We start from the raw sequence: 22,276 nt of genomic DNA, 5'->3' as shown, positions 1-22,276 counted from the left end.
TCAGTGGAACAACATGCACTGAGCCAGCACCAAGAAGCCCTCAGAGAATCTGCTGATTATTCTTGTTGTGGGTACATACAGACAAAGAAACTTGCCACAGTTTTCAAAGAACCAACTTCTTAATGAGTTCACACTGTTTACAGTAATTAGAGATTGTATAAACAGATCCCCAGATTTAGCATAGTCCTGATACACAGAGGATATGGAGGCCTAAAATGCCACATGTGGGCATTTCTCTGGGGCATCTGCTCTCCAAAATACTGTGGAAAGCTGAGGAGCCTTCACATGAGCTGCACGGACCCCAGTATGTCACAGATGTGAGCTTTGTGTCTGAAAGCTGTCTCCCAAAATGGTGCATTCTGAGGCTCAGGTTGGGCTTTAAAGAAGTTTGTTCTAATATCACCAAATCCCTGATAGATGTTGGTTATTTTTGCTCAACTCCCCCCCCCCGCCCCCACCCCCAGAAAACAAAACTAACCAATCAAAAAAACCCACCAAACCAGAAAACAAACCAAATGTCTTAATCAAAAAATCCCCAAAGACACTAAGTAGACAGATTTTACTAGATTACCAAAAATATGTCATGTTTTATGAGTAAGAGAACAAGGAGATTTAGACCTCCTTCACTGCATAAACTTTAGGTTAAGAGGTAAATTAGTCTTGTTTTTTTTTTATTCTGTGTATCTTGCAAGATGACCTTGCCTGTATGGAGTTTATATTTGATAAATATGTCATCGTGTTGATACCACATTCCTTTGCTTCCAATCACTCCTGATAAGTTTACATGCACCTATCAATAAAGTACATCAAAACTGTAAAGGTTTCCATAAAAGCTATTAGTTTAATACTAAAGAAGAAGGTGGAGGTTGGAAGAATGTTAAAGCAAAGACAGGAGAACATGAGACAGGAACAGAATTTGGTGTTTTAGAAATTTTGCCTTGAAGAATAAATTAGAACAAAGAGTAAAATTCAGAAATAATAAAGACTGCACTAGGCAAGAAAATATATAGCTGATACCTCAGTAATTTGCGAATGTCAGGCCTGTATGTTAATGAAATCATTCTTTCTGACTAATAAACAATAAGTAGCTAGAATCAGCCTTGTCAGTGTCCATCTTGAGTACAAAGGTGAAAAAAAAACCCCAAAGCCAAACATTTAATTCACTTGATTTCTGTTGATTACATCTGCTAGAAAATTTTGGAGCATGTAAAAAGTGATGTATTATGTCAAATTGGATCTCCATATCAGGGACTCCCTCAAATTACCACAGTTATTGTGCCTATAAGTGGTTGTGGTTGTAAAATTGCTGCTCAGAAGATCATGTTAAGTTTTCTCTAAAAGTGCTGATCTCATTTTTTGCTAGTTCTTACTAACCAGTGTACCATAATAGAAATGGAAGAGGACCCACAAGATCTCATGGGAGCCAGACTCAGAGTGGGGTATTCTGTGAAATCTCTTCCAAAATAACATGACTCAGGACTTTGCAGATTTGGACACAGCCTTTGATGACCGAGCACTGCAAGTGGAGAGATCCTTCTGTTTTCTCTTGCCTTTCCTTTCCTTTTTATTGTAGGGGAACAAAGTTCAGTTTGTAACTGAAGCTGGGCTGTGTTTTTGGTTCACTTTCACCGTAGGCTGCTGTCCGGGACTGGAGCGCAGCCAGAGGTGGGACGGGCTTTTCCTTGAGGGAGTGGTAGGGTTGCCTCTCTCTGGTCTGAAGATGGCACTACAGGGCTGTATGTGGAAGCCACTACAGTAGCTGGACGCTGCTGCTTTCTCTGTTAGTTTTGGCTGTGTGGCACGCGGTCCAACCTGGGATGTTCAGGTAAAATGAGAAATGATGTATTCTGCTGCTCTTCCCTGTTCCTTGCATGCTGAATATGGAAAGCAACCCAGCGTATGCGGAAGCCGCTGGCTTCAGCTTGATCTGAAGCATCAATGAATCTGACTCTAACAACCCAAATGAAAACTGAAGGCAAATGATTCATGCTCTGAGGAACCTCTGAGATTGCCGTGACCTCCTTGTGCTCAGTGCCATTGGCCAGCTGACTTCATCTGAAAACAACTGGGATCATCTGAACATTGTCATCTTCAGCTTCCACAGGAACTGCCCTCAATCTATGAACACATTTGCCAATGTGTGCATGGGCAGCTCACAGCTAAGAACGACTAGCACTGAAATCAGCATTAGGTGGACATTACATCACTCTCTTTCAAGTATGAAAGTGACATCCATATATTTTAAATAATAAGAAATGTAGCAGTCTTTCTGTTAGATTAGTACCTTGCTTTTAGAAGGACTTCAGCCCACTTCATGTGGTGTGCAGGTAGTCTGAATTCCTGATCCTCAGGGATCCAAGAAGAATCTGAGGATCCTCAAGGGACCAAGTGCCTAAGAGGTGTTAACTGGTTCAGTCCCACTTGCCACAGCAGTGCTGAGGGGATGGGCGTTTACACTGGCACCACAGCAGGGAGAGGGTGACCTCCTGTTGTACCAAGGCTGTCACCTGCTCATGGTGATCCCAAGGCAGAACAAGAGAACTATCAAACCAGTGTGGTATCAGAGAATCGCCCTGCTGGGGTTACCAGGGCAGTCTTTAAAAACTCATACGTACTCCATGTTATACCACTGGAAATATCACAGGCAGAGAAAGATGATATATAATTGTAGTTATGTATGGAAATTTATGGGTTGGATGCTTCTAAAGTCATGGGCTCATCCCTCTGCTGTTAGCCCAGAGTGATGAGAGCTGATGAAGGAGACTGCAAAGGTACATTGGTGCTGTAATTGAACTCCTTTATCTTGTCCTATGGTGAACATTTCCAAGAGTAAATGTGAAGACCACAAGCTATGCTACTGGCAGCTGGTGATGGCTAGAGTCTGCCATGCTGTATGCTAAATACCTGCTTTAAGCTTTCATCATGCTCTCTTCACCAGTAGTAGGGAGAAGGAGCCACACTGCACAACCTGGTACTGTGAAGAATCACCAGAAGAGGGGATAAGCTCATTTTAGGATAGCTTTATGCTATAGCACAGAGATACAAATTTGCCCCGGTGTTGGATTGGACATCTTTTTTTTTCTTGCAGAACCCTGCTTTAGGTGTTGTGTCAAGGGAGTCACTTTTACTAACATAAAGCTATATAGATATGCTGTATTTAGAAAAGAAATGCACAGAACAGAAAAAAATCCTGAATCAAATCAGACTATAGGCTGCAGCTTCTAAGAACAATTAGTGATTTAATTTTTCAGGAATCCTGTAAATAGAGTGAAGGCGCCTAAATACTTATTTCAGCATGTCAAGAGATGCACAGAAAAATGAAAACAACAGAAATTTGGGATGTTATTAGAGTACATAAGTCACTGGCAGTGTCTGGAATACAGGCAGATTGATTTGACACCCCTGTTTTATGAAGTTAGCCTCATGGTGTCACCAATTAACTTCTCTGTTGGTGAAATGATGATAACGGGAGGTAATCAGCTGCATATGTTCACTTCTAGCAATAGGAAATGACTGAGGGGGTTGATATTTTTAATACCATACACTTGAACTAGAAGATGTGTCAAGAGATTTCTCAGGAACACACAAGGTCTTGTTCATGTTCTCCCTTTCATGCTCAAATCGGTTCTCCCTGTTCAGAGGAACTCATATATAATGAAAAGGTCCCTCATTTGGGTCCTGTTTCTCAAGTGCATATCCTTGAAGACACAATATATTAGCCTCGATTAAATTCCGACTCTTCGGTTTCATGGAATGCAGCACCAGGAAGCAGTCAAGGCTGGCTTTGAACACAGGTGTCGAACCTGCATGGTTCGCCTGGATGGCTCAGCAAATAGTGCCTCTGTCTGGGTCAGTGTGTGAGCTGCATGCTCAAGGAGGAATTTATCTGGTCTCATCCCATGTTGCAGGTGACTAAATGGTGGACACATCATCTCATGCTCCCAAACTTCATGTTTCCCAGCCAGCTGAACCAGGGACCTGTCCAAAACTTAAACACACACAGGCTTTCTGGGCACCGTCTGTATCAGTGCAGAATGGGAGGCACCTCCAGAGGGATCTTCAGCCCATGGGTCACCACTGTCTGTCTGAGGACAGAGTGGATCACCGTCTCTCCACTGGCTCTCTTTTAAGTGGGAGCCCAATGCAAGCTTTGAAAAACCAGCACAGACACCTAAAAGTAGGAACTATCAAACCCTACCCTGAGGGGTTTGGTTTCATCTTCCTTTCTCTAGGCCTTGCTTGTGCTGATGGAGAAAGGACAGTGATGAGACACCAGACTGGTGGGGAAACCCCACAGAATTCCCTGAGCCAGTGCCCTTTGTCTGTCCCCTGCCTTTCTGGCTCCCCAGTGACTTATTGCTGCCAGCATGCTCACAGCAACTTCTGGTTGCCCCTGGTTTTGGAAGCAGCCAAGGGGTGTGTTAACTAAGCTGATGTTACATTATTTTGCAGCTTTTAGGCTTGCTACTGGCAGTTCATCTTTCCATTGGATTTAAAATGGACAACCTTTTGTTCAGGTTTGGTGAGTAAAGCCAAATTTCAGTACGCTTCTCTTCCTCTCTAAACTGTTACATTCCATGATACATGCAGCCTGTAGTGGCATCCTTGCCTCTGAAAGTGGTTTTCATTAAACAGTCTAAACACACTGTGAAACTTGGAATACATTTGTTTTGTGCACAGATGTGATTACAGGGAGACCTGGTGGGACACAGGCTGGCAGTGCTAAGCTGTGCTCAGTGGAGTGATGTCTCTGACCAGTAAAAGAGTTTTCTGGTCATGAGTTTCTGTGGTTTTCGTCCTCAGTGTAGTTAAAATAAGTTAAAATAAGTTGCAACTGCATGTAATGCTTTCCTGACGCTGCTCCCCCTCCTGAATGTAGTGATATGCAGCCATGAAAGCAGCCATGCAGCCTGGAAGAGGCCAGCTTCTATGTAAAGAGGCCAAAGAATGTCACACTGCACATCTGTCATGGATGTAAGGAGAGCTCAGCAGCTGGAAGAAGCTGGGAGAAGACAAGGCAGTCATACGTGAGGGGATGTCCCTGTGGCTAAAATCCTGCTGTGGTTTTGCCTGAGCCTGGAGATGTGATCTGTGCCAAGATGGTTTGAGAAGACTAGTCTGCAGTGCAGTGTTAAGCCTTTCACTGCTAAATACGTGATAAATTTCTCCAAAGCCACAGAATATTTCTGTTTTAAAAACTGCAAGGTTAGAATTTTCCAAGTTGCTATTATATACTTATAAAGCATTCCACAAAAGAAAATCTCTTTGTAACTGATACATTTTAATGGATTAGACTTTGGGTTATTTCTTTTTTAGACAGACATAAATTTCAGAATACCTGAGGTCTAAAGTGGATTTTTTATACGCAACAATTTTTGCATAAAATAAATGTATTCACCTCGCATTTGCTAGGACAGAGGTAACCAAGCTGCTCCTTGTGGATGAGGTGTGCAAACTCCCTTATGCTACAAAAAGGACCACCAGACATGTTCATGAGTGTCTTCAGGAAGAATTTGTGCTTAAATGTAATGATGTCTGTGTAGGAAGTGAGTCTTAGTTCCCAAAATGCAACTCTCTCTCTGGTCATGCATGGCATTTTTCATGACTGTGTTTCTGCATGGTTCGCTTTCACTTGTAGACAACTTTGTAGCTAGTTTTGCCCTGTAGCTATTCTTTTCCATAGTAATTTTTTGAAAATAAACATTAGAAAATACTTGTGGCTTATGAAGAAACATCCTTGATTATTATTATTTTTTTTAATAATTCTGATGTGTTCATTGAAATGAATGGGCATGGATTTCCACCAGCCTACAGTGCTAGTGGCTGAATATTGTTATTGATGGCTTATATAAAATGTGTTTCATGATCTTATCTAGCTTCCAGGTTGTTGCTGTCGCACAAAACCCACACAGATCTGTTATCACCAGTTAGAGGAGAGGTTGGACACATATATTTTTCAGCGGATGTTACAGAATTTTTAAGTCTGTCTTGAGACTTGACCCTCACTGTGTGTCTCTTTCAAAGCCAGCTCAATGTTTTTGTTCCCTGTAGTTTTTGAAGTGCATTTTATGTACAGCAATGCCTATAAATCGGTACATCAGAGGCACCAGCTCCTCGCAAATGACTCTTGCTGTTACAAGTGCCCCAGAAGGGCTGTGCTGGTTTTCACTGGGGTAGAGTTGATTTTCTTCATGGTGGCTGGTATCGGGCTGTGTTTTTTGGTTTGTGCTGAACACAGGGTTGATAATATAGGGATGTTTTTGTTATTCCTGAGCAGGGCTTACACAGAGCCAAGTTTTCTACTTTTTGTACTCCGATGCTGGTAAGGGAGTTGGGGGTGCCCGAGAGGCTGGGAGGAGACATATCCAGGACAGGTGACCCCAAATGACTGGAGACATATTCCAGAACATATGACATCATGCTCAGTATGTGAACTGGGGGGAAGAATAGGAAGGTGGGAGGATGTCTGGTTTGATGGCGTTTGTCTTCCTAAGTAACCATTATGTGTGGTGGGGCCCTGCTCTCCTGGAGATGGCTGAACCCCTGCCTGCCCATGAGAACGGGGAATTAATTCCTTGTTTTGCTTTCCTTGTGTGCTTTTGCTTTCCCTATTAAACTGTCTTTATCTCAACCCATGAATTTTCCAGCTTTTACCTTTCCTGTTCTCTCTCCAGTCTCACTGGTTGGGGAGTGAGTGAGCAACTGTGTGGCTCTTGGTGGCTGGCTGGGATTAATCCACGACAAGAGCAAATACCTTTCTCAGCCATGAGGGCAGGTATATTCTGCAGTCCCTCCTTCTGCTTAAAACCACGTGTTTAAGCTTGATTCTTTTGTATTAATATCCCTTTGGATCACTCTGGCAATGTAAATATCCTGGAAGCAGGTATAGGTGGAAGACTCAGAGTCCAGAATTGAGCTTGTAGCTTTTCTGTAGCTGTGTCCCATGTAGGATCAGGGATGGTGCTTTCATTCAGTCATGGCCAAAGAAATTCAGAACAGATTTCCATTAAGGCATCTCAAAACAGATACCTGCCTACATCTACTTGGATACTTGCACATGTGCCCATCTGTCAGGATGGCAGTGAGCCCAGACCAGCTGGATCCTCTTTGCAGGCGCTGCTGCTGTGCCAGACATGGTGTCTGGTGCCTGACCTCCGTAACTGGGCAAGTGACTCCTCAAACAGCTACCACATACGTATCTGAACAAGGCCTTTTCACTCCTGAACACACTTTCCCTGACTTCCCCTGCATTGAGGAGCTTGGGCCATTAGCCAGATACATGCATTGCCTTGCAGTAGGCAGCTTGAAAGCTCTCACAAGCCTTCTGCTTTTAAGGGAGAGGTAGCATTTGCCAGAAAAGGCCTTGGGCCTTTCCAAGGAAGGTCATGCCACTGTCAGTCCATAGCAATAGGAGACCAGTGACTTTAAAAAACAAAATGAGAAAATCATGCTGAGTTCAAAGCACAAATTGAACTCTTTGATAGCTGAGTGGATGAAGTGTTGCCTGAGAATATAGATGTCCTTGTCCATAAGCAAAAGAACAGTAGAGATTTTCTGTGCTGGAAAGTGAAAAAGAAATGGAATGGAACAAAATTCTAGTCACACCTGAAAATAACAATTGCAATTGATTGTCTACAGGACCACCATCATCCTTTAAAGCTATACAAATACATGTTTACAGGCTTCTGTCAAGTAAGCCATGAAATCTCTGTGTGTTGATTTCAGCAGTGTCTAGATGGACAAAATCAAAACAATTCTATGTAAGAGAAGCCAGGTAGGTCAGCTTCTTCTGGGAGACCAAAGAGGATAATTTTCTGACATCACTTTGGTAATGAGGTGTAGATACAAAAATGCCACTAGCAAGGATTTTCTTGCTATTTTCCAAGTCCGTGAGAGACTTTTCTCTCTCACAGAAGAGGTAGCAGAGTTATGTAAACAACCAAGCCACCTGCAACCTTGAAAAGTCTTGTTTATGGTACAGTAGAAAAATATTTTGACAATGGATGTTTTAGGATTTTAGCCAATCACCCCAAGGGGTGGCTGATCCTTTGTCCAATTAGACTATGAAGAAAAAAGTCTATAAAGAGTTTGTAAAATAATTAAATATATCAATCTTGCTGCACAGTTCCTGCCTGCTGGATCTTCTCTCCTCCTCCTACCTATGGCTGCAGGACACGGTGATATACCCTAGGGCCCAGGCCTGCGGTAACAATGGGGTGATGCTCATGCTCTACATATCACTGTCTGTGCCTAATGCTTTGGCTCAGGATTAAATTTTACTGCTACTGAGATTTAAAATCTCTCTCTCTGTTCCAGAAATCAAATTTAGGTCTGCATAAGGTCCTTAAATGTAAAGCTAATGTAAACAGTGTGGGACTTAATGGAAATCCTATAAAAGTATAAATCCAGTGGATTTATTTCCTGAAGCAGCAACCAGAGTTAGTTGTGCAGAAGCTACAATTGATCCAACATGCCTGACTCTATATTTTGTAATTTGCCTTTTACAGCAGTGTTTAAGCACCTTGTATATCAAGGAGATTCACACTGATTAAGACAGGAGATTGATTTCAATCCCTCCTTCAGAGACCAATGCAGAGTTGTTTTGGATGATCTCCTAGGTGGTTTCTGCTGCATACATATAGAAAGATAGTTTCCATCGTGGGATAAGGGTACATAATACAAGCCTGGTCTTGTTTCTCGTGGGGGAGAGCTCCACAGCTGGGGTGCTTTATACTGTGTTCTTCTTTCAGCTTCTGCACCTTGTGCATGGTTGGGTACCTTTCTTTCACAGAAGAGCTCGGAATGTTTTTGTTAGTAGTACTTGAAATGCCATTCCATCTGATATTGTAAAAGGAGATTTTGGGAGATTTGCCTATAGCCTGTCAACGCTAAAATTATACTGAAAGGCTTCTAACAAGATTTAAAATCTTAGTCTGGACTTCCAGTTGTGATCTAATAGGATAACTCAAATGATGCTCATGGTCCATAGTGATAGGAAAAGGTCCTGCATCTGAATAAACAATTTGTAGATACTTTAAAAATTCCAGACACAAATCAGGCAGAAGTCCAGAGCCAGGATACTGAAGCTTTCTCTGTTGGAGACATTAGCAAAAATTGCACTGTATCATCCTCAGATTGAAAAACCCAGCCAATTAACACCTCTTGCCTTTCCTATCTTCATTTCTGGTTCATCATTAAAAATTATTAGAGAAACTTCGAGGATTCATTAAAATTTAAATATTGAGTTCTTTATATTCTTTATTGCTATCAGCAAAGTGGATGTTTGCTTGGGCTACTCCAACACAGCCAGGCACTACTGGGCAGTTCAGAAGTGTCATCATTAGGAGGGTTTAAAAGAGCCCTGCTCCTAAATATGCTGTTTAGGCCCTGCTTTCTTGATTTTATATTGCCCCTTTCAAATTAACATCAGTCAAGGTGGTTAATGTCTTGTCACTCTACAAATGGTTTCCACAAAATATAAATCACGGCAATGTTTTCATATTATCTTGTCTTTGTGACTAACCAAAAGGAATTCTAGTAAACTTACAAGACCAGCACATACTTATTTTTCTTCTTAGCCAGAGAAATGGTTTCTTTTGTCTTTTCTGAGTAACATACTTGCACACTTTGCATTAATATTCACTGAGATTAGGTGAATATCTCAACTCTAAATAATTCCAACTTGTATTTCTGAAAAATTAGAGTATTCCTTCAGTGTTGGGAGAGTCCTGGCTGGGCTGACGATAAGATTACACACTGATAGGCAGCTTTTCTTTGGAATTAATTTTAGGACATCTTCAGTGTTCGATATTGTTGGTAACAACTTTGGTCCTGTAATAGTAATCAGATTTTCATGTCACTATTAATTTCTGTTATTAAAGTATTTCTATTCAATTGGTTGTTAATATTCCAATTTAAACATAAATTCTGCAGTGACAATACGCTCAGGGCTTACTAAAAATGTCAGTGAAAACTTACAGTACTTGCTGAACCTTTCTGTTTGGCTTTGTTGTATTTTAAACAAATATGCCAATGGTACCTTTACTTGGGTCTTTTTCTTTGCCAGCTTTTTTGGGGGGATATATTGCACACCACTGAGCAGAACTTTTCTAATTATATTTTCTGATTATTGCTTTTCTCTTAGCTTGCACAGCTTGCCCTTTAGTTGCCCCTCTAAACCAGGTACGTTTATGTAAAATTCAAGCTGGTGGGGAGCAATGCTTGCATCTTCCCGCTACTCACTTAAAAGGGAGGCATTGAATTAGCCCTTGGTCTTAAATGTGCTGGTTTCAAAATGAGCATAAATGGATGATTATGCATAAATGTCAGCATCTCATGAACAGGTAGAAGCTCCAGAATGTTACACACAGACAGGATCTTCTTGTCCCAGCAGCAAGAACTGTTTTGTATAAAGTAGAAGGGTTTCCAAAATGCAAATAATTCTTAAATTATGTACTGAAACAGCATGGCAGATAATAAAACCGTGGGAATGTAATTGTATTTAAAATTACTTAAATAAGTAATAAAATTAGAAAGTGGTCTTTCATTCTTAAGCTGTAAAACTTTAGTATGTTATCTTAACTATTATCAACTAAGTAAATGGTTTATTTCCCTATCCATTTATATTTGGCTGAATAATTATCCTAATCCCCTTTCTTTATTCAGATGATATATTATAAACTGAATCCATTACAAGTTTGTCCTTTGTGACTGATGCATTTTACACATAAAACTTTGCCTAAGAAATTTCAGGAAAGGTTTTTCTTAAATACAAATGTATACAACAGGTTCTCCTATCTAAAAATCCTTTAAAATAAGCAGATTCTATAACTCAAAACCGATCTAAAATGAGAATTTTGTTCAAAGAACACCTACTGGATGTCTTCATGGTTTTGCCTCAAACCTTTTGTAGGGTTAAAGAAAACTTGCCCCTCAGGTTTTCCAGTAATGAGCATCTTTTTCCTGTTTCAGGCTCTTTCAAGTATTTCACAATGTATAGGCTCTTAATACATGTTCTTTGTATTTGGCAAAATGCAGGAAGCCTCTCCCTTGCCCCAGCTAATGCTGAACATGTACATTCCAAATTCGACATCCTTTTTTTCCCCCCTTGGTGACTTTGATCTTCACAGCAACCATTGAATCAGGGAGTTGGACTAGATGATATACAAAGGTCCCTTCCAACCCAAGCTATTCTACGATTCAATGAAATTAAATAAACTTAGGCTACCTACTGGTTGCTTCAAGTAATCATCACAGAAATCCTTTGGGCTTCAACTTGCAACTCCTTACAGCAGTATAAACCAACATCATTATTAAAAGAAAAATATTTCTTTATTTCATTCCTAACAAATTGTATAGAATTATGGTCTAATTTCACTGCTAAAGAATAAGCTTGCAGCAGTAATTTGCTCTTCAAAATTTCCACACCTCCAGGCCAAGAGGCTATAAATCATAGTGCATAGGGGCTGGGCTGGCTGAGGCAGCTTCTGAGAGGGGCATTCTCCAACTGATACTGTTTCAATTAATTAACACTGGAAACTGTATCCAAATGCTCTTGCTTTTAATACCCCCAATTGGGTACATGCACGTCTCATGTATTAACAACTCAGTGAAATTCAATCATTTGTGGACATTTCATACTTCAGACAACATAAACTGGTAATGTTACAAACCCTTAGCTTTCCAAGCATTCTTCCACAAAAATGTGTCAAAATAAATACTAGTTTGGCTTCTTGGGTTTAGCAGGTGCGCCCAAGTCAGCTTATAGCAACTCCAGTTAATTATCTTACTCTCCCTGGACCAATGCCCTGTGCTTGCAGTCACCGGTTTCCTCACTGTTGTTCGAATAATATGATTAATTTGATCCATCCTTCAGAAAAGTAAGGCTCATAGAAAACAGATAATTTACACTGGGCTTCCAGTGGTTTCAGACACCTGGCCACTATGGTTGGAATCAGGAATAATTGTGATCACCCATAAAGAAAAGTTCCTCAAATACTCCTAAAAATGCTCCCAAACCTTTGTTCCAACAATGCCTTAGCTGCAGCCAGGCTTGCCTTGCTTACGCATAAAACATACTGAACTCCCTGTGTGGATGCATATAATTGTACATCTCTTCTAACAAAACTTCATTTTCAAATAGAGAAATCATAAGTGTATTATCAAGCTAATAATCTCTCATTAGCATCCTAATAAACTGAAAAATGTCTAATGACATTACATTTATTAAGAACAAAAATGCTGCTACCTCAATCTCTTGTTAAATATAAATGTCTTAAACAGAACGTCCTTCATAAATCTGCTGGGTCTTGCTTTCTGAAAGGTTTATGGAAATTTAAGAGATGTAAAGATATTTTTTAATTGTACCTAATAAATAATTTCTTCATGTGCAAATGGAGAAAAATCTTGAACTACAATCTACCTCTTCTTTCATGCAATTTTACTAATTAAGAGAAACTTGTGAAAGTCCTAGGAGTAAATTTTTCTAGCCTTTGTGAAAGCATATACAGCATATGTATCTGTGAAATCCACAAAGTGTTTGTATTTAGTCAATGTTAGTAATTTCTCAGAAGTGAGGCTGTAGGGAAGCACAAGAAACCTGCTCCTCCAGGCTCTCCCGACTCCTTGACTGGCCATCTGCTGAATGGTGACCAGAAACCAGACTCTGAAAAAGAAAAGAAGTGGCAGCTGCCACAGTGCAGGAGATAAAAAAACCCTTCCACAAGTAACTCAGCAATTGCCTTGGATCAGCTATAGTGGGAAGCATTAATTGGTAAAACCAAAGGCTGTGATTTTCTAGCGGGTTATTTTCTACTCTGCTGTATGAGGGATGTGTTCCTGACAGCCAAGGAGCACAACCTTCCTCTTTGGGGACTGAGTGATGACTTGCTCTCACATGAGTCTGCAAGAGGTATTGCAGGGGAACCATGAGGCCAACTTTGGGATAGGCACTCTTGGGCACTGTAAGTGATCTGAATAATCCAATCAGATAATTGGGGCAGAAGGTGAATCATTTACAGGGAAGAAGAGGAAGAAGTGCTGTGGCTTTTGACAGATAAGTGCTTCAAAGTCTGGGTGGGGGTCAGACAGGCAGAAAGGGCAAGCTTCTAATTTTACAAAGTTGTTTCCTGGTGGAAGTAGTATTTTCTTAACCACAGCACATGCTGAGCATCCCACCTACTGGAAGAACACAGCACCTTAGTGCATCCACCACACAGACATCACCTGACTCCTGCAGATCCTGCTGGCGTGAGGTCACCAGCATGCCTCTGAAAAGTTTCTGTAGCAGGACCTTTTACAGAAAAAAGTGGCAAGTGATTTCTTATCTTCTTTCTTAGGGAAGAAGAATGTTGGTTGTTAGAAGGTGTTATTTTAACAGTTCTGGTCTGTCTTGCAGATTTTGGTTCTTGGAACAACTACATCTGTTCAGCTGGCACCATGTAACTGCTCTACCATTTTTCACGCTGGCTGAAGTTATTGATATCTTCCATAATAACTTCTTGGTGTGAGTACATAATCATTTTTAATGAAGTTTATTTTTGTTTCTATTCACTCCTATGTGACATTCCTCTGGTGTGTATTCTTGTTTCTCATGCAAAGAAATAGAAAATATCATAGTATCTTGCAAGAAAAATAATTCGTCTGACTAAAGTCCACAACAAATGTAAATGATAGGTATGTGCTGGGGGAGGACATGGACACGTTAGGAATGTCATAAATGATCTATTTCTTCTATTTTGACCCAGGATCTCCTGCGAGGTTTCAGTTACATCAGAGCACAAATGCTTGAGGGTTTGTGCCACAGTTTTCAGTTTTCACTCATTCATTGTAGTAAGAGTCTGATTTTAATTCACTGCACCAGCCTTGTGCCTGAATTATATGCCTGACCCTCTGATTTTCCAAGGCTCGGAGTTCCTAAAGATGAGTGGAGGAGGTTTGGAAAACATTATTGTTCCAAACATCTTTATACAGTATGAAGATAGACTGTCCTTGTATTATCCCATCTTCTAGTGATGCAATACAGGAAACGGAGCCAGCTGTAGGAGGAAATTCACTGCATAAAGTCAGGGAGGTAAGAAGCAGCTACTTTTCTTTTTTTGATGAGGGCCTGGGAAGTCATAGATGCTGAACAGAGAAGAGGCAAAGCTGGAGTATGGGGTTGCAAACACATGTCCTGGAGCAGGGCTTGTGCTGGAGTCCTGAGCCCACCTGAGGACTCTCATCTTGAACAGCGGGAGTGTGAGAGTCTGAGAGGGACTCTTCCTCAGAGGTAGAGAGTGATGCCAAAAGCCAGAATGGGTATTTGTTCCACGTGGTGTGATGCTTTGCCTGGCACAGCTCCAGCTTCAAGTCAGGCCTCCAGGCACAGTGGCACTTGTCAAATAAAAAGTAAGAATACTTTTTTCCATATCCTGTTCAATGTAGCAATTTCCCTGTATGTGAGGCAGAAATAAAACAATGCACTGTAGTAGCCCAGGAGGACTCTCTCAGGAGGTGTGAGTGACACACTGGCATTTGCATCCAGCCACGTTGGTCCTGGCCAATACAGAGCCAGTGGACCACACCCACGTGCAAGTTCACTAGCATGCACCCTGCATTTAGATTCATGTCCAAGGAAACAGGGTTTGACCTCTAACTGCTCCAAAGGGATTTCTTCATATTCTCCCATGGCTCTTACTCATGATTTTTGTATTTAGTATGGCCACACACTGAAAAAAATGCTCCTTCAGTCACGTAAATCTCCTCCCTCCCAGTTCCCCCTCTCCTCCTGGACTATGCTGGGCTGCATATTTGAGTAAACTACATAGAGGGGTTTTCTGTGTTCTGTTTCTGACATTCTCTGAATATGGATTTGTAAAATGTACTTTTTGAATATGTACACATGCTGCTGACACCATTGTTTTGGCCAGCAGCCCTTTTCCCATGACAACGTTAGGAAGCTCTCCTTTTGTGCAGTTCCACTTGAACTTTGATCACTACCCTGTCGAAAGCAGGAATGTTCACTTCTGGGATGAAAGGAATGAGCTAAGACACAAGCCAGGGTAACTACGTTGATCTGCATGAGGACACATTCTTGTGTAATTTAGGGATAGGACAAATACTTCATTGACCTTTACTCCGGTATCTGCTTATTTAATCTGCATTAGATAAACAGCCAATGGCTATATCTCAGCCTTGGCAAACAGCAAGTTCTGTCAGCACTGCAGATACCATTTGTTGCTTTATTTTATGGGAAGGAAGGAAGGAAGGAAGATTACCTTTTTATTACTGCTTTCAGGGATGCCTCACCACAAGGCCTGCTTTCTTCTGCCCTGTATGTTTGGAGCTTTTATACCCTTGTCCAGATTTTGCCCTATGGCAAAATTCTGCCCTGAACAAGTTCTCAAGCATGTTACACATTTAATGAGACTGACAGCAGTCAGCTCTAGGCTTAAAGACAGAAATAGCAGATCCTTATCTGAACTTCTATGAACTGGGTGGGAGGAAAGTGTTTTGGTCTGGGAAATAGATGGAGCTTCCAACAAGTTCCAGCTTGGTTTCTATAAGGCTAACTTAGTCCTAGCATAAAAAGAGAAAGACATCCTTCAACTACAGCTTTGGGAATTTTACCTCTGTTGTTACCTCAAATGTTGGTATAGCTAGGCCTTTATTTTAATAGTTGCAGAGAGTAATAAGCACACCTGTCCTATGCAACCAGTTTCTCATACCATCAGTACCAGCCTGGCATGAGAAGGGTGTCTTCTTTTGAATCTCTTGGCTCAGTTAACGTAGTTTATTTCACACTCGGGAGAGCTGGATGCTAAAACTTAGCATGGGAGAAATTTAATTTCGAGCTTGAACACAAAGTGTGGTATCTGGTTCAAATTTCCAGTTTGCTTCAGCTGGTGCTCAGTACCACTGGCTTGGCTAGGCTACTGAAATGACTCTTCCTCTTGGTACTCCCCTTACTTCTACTTAGGATGAACGTAAGACAGAATCCTAAACACAAATGTTGAGGTAAGTCGGACCTGGCCCCAAAGTTTTCAGAGCATTTTTCTCTAGGAATAAAAAACTTCCCTTCAACCTACACTTTGGAGAAATTTACATGCAGTTTGGTTTGATCTTTAACCTATTATCCTGCCCTGGTAGGTTTTCATTTCTCTACTGAGTTCTGCACAGTCTTTTTTCTGATTTGTACTTCATATGGGTTTTGTGTCCAAGCCAAAGACCACAAACACCTTATGAGGATGTCTTCATTGACTTCAGGGACAGCTTACTTAAAGCTATGACATGTGTTTCCATGTGCCTTCAGTCAGGGGTTTTGGCAAAGTTGTGAAGAAATTTGGTTCTCTCTTACTAAAACCAAGAAATCCTGGATTCTATTTGAGTCACTCTTTGCTTCTTTCTTCCTGTGCTGAAATGTTCAATAACTTATGGATGTCCTCTCAAGCAATGATAACATTTCGTTCAGAAACCTTTGGTAACCTGCTGACTGATATACAGCCACTGGCTAAAAAATGCCACACTTTTCCAGGATTCACTCAAATAGCTTTGATCTAGAAACTTAAGAAATTTGCAAATGTTTTGTAATAGGAAAGAGAAAGATATTTTACAGAATGTTTAAGAAATATTGCCCAAAATGAACTAGTACACACTAAGGTGGAGAGGATATATGAAATAATAAATACACAGCAAGGCTGAATTATTCATGGAGAAAGGAAATTGCCTGCTTACCTTTGGGTATGGAAATGTGAATGAATGTAAGGTTTTTAAATGAAATAAGTTGTATGATTTCAGTCCTCCCCCTGTGGTGTGATAGCATCAACATCGTGTCTTGATCTTTTGGAAATGCCCTTTCTCTCCTTTTCCTCCCCCCACAGCATATTGTTGTAGTATTGTTGCTCTCAGCTTCTCATTCTGATGGCATTTGCTGCTTTCCCAAACTTAAGATGAGCAGAATTGCAATTGAGCTGGTACATATAGAGAGCTCCTGCTTGGAATGCAGTGGCAAGAACCAGTGGCTACCCAGTGACTGGTGGATATAGATTTTCAACACCAGTGCAGGCTGGACAGATTTATTTTCACAGTCCAGTCTGTAATCTCTTGGCTCCTTGAGATCCTCGATGCAATTTTAAACATTTTCCCATCACAAGGTGTGCCTGTGTGTGTTTGTTGTTTGCTTGTGTGTACACAGCCTACAGAGTGCCAGGACTCGCCTTGAGGGGGGGATTGTCACTCTTCTCCTGCCTTTGAAAATAGGATGTCACTGTGATGAGTTGATAGAGAAGTTACGGTCTGATGTGAGCTTTTTCAGTCTCAAAACTGGTACGTAGACTACTTGAACCCATCTATATGTATTGTCCTTCCCCCTCTGCCATGGCTTTTATTTTCTCTTCTTTGTGGCAATCCAAACAGTTTCATTCCCTCTCCTCCCACTTCAGCTTGCACAGTAACAGCTCTCTGGGCATAATTGCTGGCTTTGCTTCCTTTCTATCCTTGTCTCCTTCCTCTCCTCCCAGGTCATTTTCTGGCTTAATTAATACAGCTACTACCAGATGTTTCCACTGTGCAAAAGGAACTTCTGCACACCTGCATGGGAGGTCTGTCTCATTGCAGCAGGAAAGCCTGTTTGTCCAGGCAAAGGTATTAACAACACCTGCATATGATTTCAGACATGGGTATTTGCAAGCTATCATTCTGGAAGTTAGGTTTTCATCCTGATTCTGCTTTTTCTGACTATCTACTGTCAAAAAGACAGCAGAGACCCTGTAAGAGAATGACCACCTAAGACAAGTTTATTTCTTGCAGAGGGCACAAACAATCCTTGCACGGAGGGAAGGGCAGTTGCATTCTATTCCACCTGGAAATTCCACATCTAGCAGGGTAATCCAGATTTCTGGGTACTGGAGATGAACAGAATGGCCCAAAGCAGCTACAACATGTCAGGATCTGTCCAGTAATAGAGGCTGTATGTCAAGACAAATTAACAATTTAGGTAGATAATGAAAACTGTTATATTTGATAGGGTAATGGGAAATATGAATCACTGTGTTGCATGACCTAAGGCAGCTACTAACAGATTAGAGTTTGGAAAACATTTTCCCCATGGCCAGATGGGCAGATTATTCTTCAGTTTTCCATGGCAAAAATTCTTGTCTCTAGTTCTAAAACATTTGCTGCTGGAATATGTAGTTCCCTGACATTTTAAACTGGCATAACTCTGGGTTGTGACAGGCTCCTGCCTTCAAATACTCTTACTGTTCCATGCAGGAGTCTCCATCAGTCTGAGAGTGAGGGACCATGGGTGTCATCCATGCAGACCCTCTGAAAAGTGTGTGGTGACTGGAAAATGCAGCCTTCCAGGAGATAAGGCTGTCCAACACCTGCTCTGGGAATTGTGTAATCATCTCCCTAATTTAAGGCAGATTTTAAACACCTCTCTATTCAGCGTTAAGATGCTGCATTCTCCTTAATGCCCACCTTCAGGCTGTTGACAAAACTTCCAAGGCTGTTTATGTACACTTTTAGTCAGGGTTTGTTGCTTAGCTGGGGCTGCTAGGTCTGGGACAGAGCCTGAGGTTGTTTTTTTGAATTACATCCTAATCTGCCGGCTTTTCTGTGTGCTGTGCAGTTCCCCAGAGCCATCTCATGGCTCCTGCAGGTTCTATTTACCGACCCTTAGCCCATTTCTCTTCGGATGCATTTCTCTGTTCCTGTATCCCACAAGCCACTTCTGCTCACTCACAACCGGCTGGCACTTGGGCATGGCTGCAGTCCCCAGGACAGGGAACAAGCCAGCCAGCAAAGGGAATTGTCCTCACCGACTGCTCACAGGAGCCAGAGGAGCACTTCAAGGCTCAGTTTGCTCCTTGCACGTCACGTTTGCAGGCTCTGCAGGTGCCAGGCTGTCTCAGAAAGCCTGAAGAGTGAATCAAGGAGGTGACTACTCAAGGTGAAGAGAGAATTATACCTCCTAAAGTGAGCATAAACTGACGTTGCCTCTAGTGTTAAGAACATAAAGTTAATTTTCAATTGAAAAATAACAACAATGATGTGGACAACAGTGCCTCTGGGAGTGAGGCTTTGCCATATGCTGCCAGGCAAACAGCAGAGGAAAAGGCACTGGGAAGCTGGCCTAGGTTGTACCTTCTTGCTAAACTGACATGAGGTGGCAGTATTTCAAAATTCAACTGCAACGCTAGCACTGCTCAAGCTCTCCACTCGTAGCCTCCTACCGGGTAGAGATCATCAGTAACAATCTTCTGTAGAGGGTCATCTGCCTTCTGGCTTTCCTTAGGGTTTATTTAATAAGCCTCTTTGTGGGAATAGTCTCTAAAAATGTCAGGAGCTGATTTTGAGTCTCCCTTTATATGCTACTGGTTTTTTGGAAGTAAGATATTGGCATATAAATGTATTTGCTATAATTTCAGGTGTAAATTTATGGCAATCTGGTAATGTAAGCTATTTTAATATGAGAGCTATGCTGTTTTTTCTTATGTCAAATTTAGAGGAACTTTAGCTAAGACAAAAAAAGTCACTCCTACAGTGTTACATTTGCTCAGTTGGAAAGCTCCAGCGCAATAAAACATTGATATAATCGGCAACTTGTCTTATGATGACAATTTTCTCATATCTGCACACTACCACATTCTCAGAGAGATGCTGTAGCACATTTGTCTTGAGCATTACCCTCGGTGCTCTGGGAGATAGCACTGTATGAGGCATCACAGTGGGGGATACATCAGACATCTCTGGTGCAAAGGGCCAATGGCTCTTGGTGGCCCCTTAGGGGCAGGCTGGCTTGTAGGGTGATTTCCAGGATGGCTCATAAGATAATTTATGGGGCAGCCCTTGTAATTGCAAGGCAGCACTTCTGTTGTTCTCCCTCTTTGTGACTATACACACACACCAGGAGGGACACCAGGGTTGGCAGACCACGTCAGCACAGCCTGACAGCAGAGCCCTGCAGCAGGGGACAGGCTGTGTCACAGGAACTCTGAATGTGCAAGCTGTGTTCCCAGCCCCAGGGAGGTATGAGGCTGGAGTCCACAGCATGGACTTCAAGTGCTGGAGCTCAAGCCTGTGCTCAGGGTTCAAAATTCTTCACCATGTGTTACAGGGTCATGCTAGAGTCCTACGAATGGCATAGTGTGCAATGAGCAGGAGCCTTAGGTGCTGAAGGGCTGCCCCCCATCTTGTGATCCTTCATTTTAAAGACCCCAGCATCAGGGAAATTTCCTTGAGTAACTTATTTTAAAGTAGAAATCTCCTGGTGAGATGGACATATATGCTGACTCTGCAAAAGTTCTTTGCCAGGTAACCTTAAGTAAAGGAGGTGCAAAAATCAGGGTACTATAAGATCTCTTCTAAAATGGTCTAGGATTGCAAATTTGAATCAAGTCTTGCTGGCTAAGGAGGCTGTTTGACTTGTAAATCAGTTTCTGTTTACAACTGCTGGTGACAGATCCCACGCTATTAAAGATGATGTCATTTCATAGTGAAGTGTCTGTTTTTCCCATGGTAAAGATGGATCTGTCACCCCAGATCAGACTTTTGGCTCATCACATCTTGTTTTCTGCCTCCAGGGGTGGACAGTGGATAGTGCTGTAAAAAACAGCCGTTCACTTGCTCCTTTAAAATTTATGTATCCAGTGAAACAATGCTACCTGTTTGTCTCACCACCTGCACAGGCTCAATTAATGCCCTAACATATTAAGCTTCACTGCACTTCTAGTGTCTTGCATCAAGTCAGATCTTGCTGACGGTACCAAACATACTGAATTTGTATTTATTTCCATGGAGATGTACCACCAAGGATTTAAGTGACTGATTCCCTACTGGTCTCCAGTGCATATGCAGGGCTCCCCAGGAAACAGCAGCTAGGAGATTTTTATTAGAAGCCTTTGTAAAAATCACTTCTTGCAAGGTTGTGACAGTTTTCTCATAAGCATGTTGAAGAATGGGTAAGAAACAAGAATAGCCACACATGACTTAGTCAATGGCTAATGAAACATATTTCATTGACTCAGAGAAAGCATGCTATTAATGCCCTCACACACCCCCCTGAAAATTCAAAGGGAAAAGACATTTTTTTTCCTTCTTGTCTTTCAGACTTCAGAGACCTTACTGTTACATCCACATCCAGCCACTGCCCTGAGAATTTGGGCCCTGGGAGTTCTGCCACTGTTAAAGTACTTGGATCTAACCCATGTTTCAATATATATTTAGGTTCACTGTTGCTCCTCACTGTATTTAAAACTAATGTTCTAGCTGGTTCTAACCCTGACTAGTTACTATCCCAGTCACAAAGGGACTTACACCTAGTGCTGTGCAGGAAAGACACACAGAACACCTTAGATAACTTTGAAAGAAAGCCCTTAGCCCCAGCAAAGGAGCAGAGAAAACCCAGAGAACAACAAATTGTAAACCAATATGCAAATAAGAGAATAAGCAAATTGAAAAAAGGGAAGTAGAAGAGGCACTCCAAGGCAAAATCCTTTCAACAAGACAGCTCCTATCAACACTCCGTGTCTTGTGGATGTAGCCAGCTGATAAAATTATTCACTGCTGAGAAATGTCATTACTCTGGAAAAGAAATAAAGATTAATGCTCAGAAATGAAGAAAAGGCTGGAAGACCCTGGTGACTGAAAAATGAAGAACAGCATCATTTAGGCTTTGCTCGTTGTTGCTGTTAACTCTCCAGGGAGACCCGGGCTGTGCGCTTAGTAAGCTTTATTGGAACTGCATTGGCATTAATCATATGCCTGAAGGCAGCATGGCATGTTGTTTGGCAAATGATGCTGTGTGATACGATGGGAAGGAAGCACTTTTTTTTCTTCCCCCTTTAATAATGTTCACCACACATAGACTCGATTCTGATCTCACACTGGTTTTATATAGTGATTTTGCTGATTTATGTTGTCATGTAACAGAAAGCAAGGCCAAGATGTTGGGGTGGATACATATACAACCAGTCATCACTCATTTGAAAGCATTCTGTGCATTGCATTTTAATAATACTAATGATTTTTGTGAGTTGCAAAACTATAAAAAATTGAGAAGAAATCAAAATGAAATAAGAATCTTTTTCCTAGATGCCTAAAAAAGACAAACTTGCTTGTGTCACAGGAGAGCAAGGCTTTATTCATTATTTCCTGTGTTCATGCTCTATGGTATCAGATTACAGCATTATGAAAGGGGATTTAGATCCAAGAGGTTTGTTAGAAAAAAGGAGGCATAATTAAGTGCTCATGTGAATAGCTCGCTTAGAGGAATGGATCCACCCAAAGTGTGACT

Source organism: Corvus hawaiiensis, chromosome 3, assembly GCF_020740725.1.
Source record: "Corvus hawaiiensis isolate bCorHaw1 chromosome 3, bCorHaw1.pri.cur, whole genome shotgun sequence".
NCBI lineage: Eukaryota > Metazoa > Chordata > Aves > Passeriformes > Corvidae > Corvus > Corvus hawaiiensis.
The sequence above is the reverse complement of the archived record's forward strand: the minus strand, read 5'-3'. Positions refer to the sequence as shown.